Below are 1,315 nucleotides of genomic sequence, written 5' to 3' on the forward strand. Positions count from 1 at the left end.
TGAACTAGGTAATAGAAAAAAAAAAAAAGGTTCTGGGAGCCGTAGGTATAGAAAAATGAATGGGTTTTATTCAGATCTGGGAGCAGCTCTCCTAGTGGCTTCTCTGAGAGTTCTGAGAAGCCCTGTGGATCAGAGCTGTTAGTCTTTTATACTTAAGTCCATAACCCTGGACACCTGGGAGTCCATATGCAATTACATTAAATAGTAACAAGGAAAACCTGAGGATATTTAGAGCAAATGCTATTTACAGCAAATGCTCATCAAGATTCTGAACATCTGAGGGGCTCTGACCATTTTCCTATTTTTTTCCCAACAATCCACCCCTTCAGGGTCCCTCGCCGTACAATCTAAGCATTTAGAATCTTCCGCAATGTTCCCTTAGCAAAGATAAATGACCCTTACATTCATACAACCAATATGTCCAATATGCCTTAAGGCTTGTCCTATAGTTTTGTTCTTTCAATTATTAGCCGCACATGTCCGGTTAGTAGTCATCATTGGTATGAAGTTCAGTGTATATTCAATAAGCCAACACATTGGTCACATGAATGTATGTCTGTATCCAGTTGACTCTGGTGCCCACAGCCAGGGAACTATGGACTTGTAAGGCCCCAGACCAGGTAAACACTGTGAAAGCACTGAATAGCCTTACGGCCATGTATGGCCAACCTATAGTCATAGAGAGTGACAATGGAAGCCACTTTACTGGACATGAGGTTCGGAAGTGGGCTTCCCAGTTGTCTATTCAGTGGAAGTTACATATGCCATATCATCCCAGGCAGCAGGGATGATTGAGCGATACAATGGTCTTTTAAAAAAGGGACTAAGGCTATCTGCCCAACCCCCATCCCTGAAGGGGTGGACACAGCGGTCATGGCCAACAGTCAGGATTCTAAATGAGACCCCACAAGGGTGGGCCCTCTCCAGTGGAAGCTCTGCTGCATAAGGCTGCAGCACCTATACAATTGCAAGTCACTAACAGAGATGAGCTTCTGAAGCCAGGATATGGCAAGAATGGAAATATTCTCTTACCACCCCAACCTGCTTACAACAGGGACAGACAGTACAATGGGAATGGCCATGGAGAATAGAAGCCCCCCATATATGCTGTGTAGTCCTAATAGGGCCTTGGGGGAAAGGATTAGAAGAAGATTTGCAAATTTCACTTTGGGTGACAAGTACTTGGCCTCCTTGAGTAAAGGTAACATGGCCTGGAACAGATAAGCGCTCAATTCCAAAGGGCACATTTGTATTATTATGGCCAATTATGAGTTCCCCTAATACTGTCTCATGTAGAACCTACAGATCCAACAGT

This window comes from Galeopterus variegatus, unplaced genomic scaffold (genome assembly GCF_000696425.1).
Source record: "Galeopterus variegatus unplaced genomic scaffold, G_variegatus-3.0.2 Scaffold3725, whole genome shotgun sequence".
Lineage (NCBI taxonomy): Eukaryota > Metazoa > Chordata > Mammalia > Dermoptera > Cynocephalidae > Galeopterus > Galeopterus variegatus.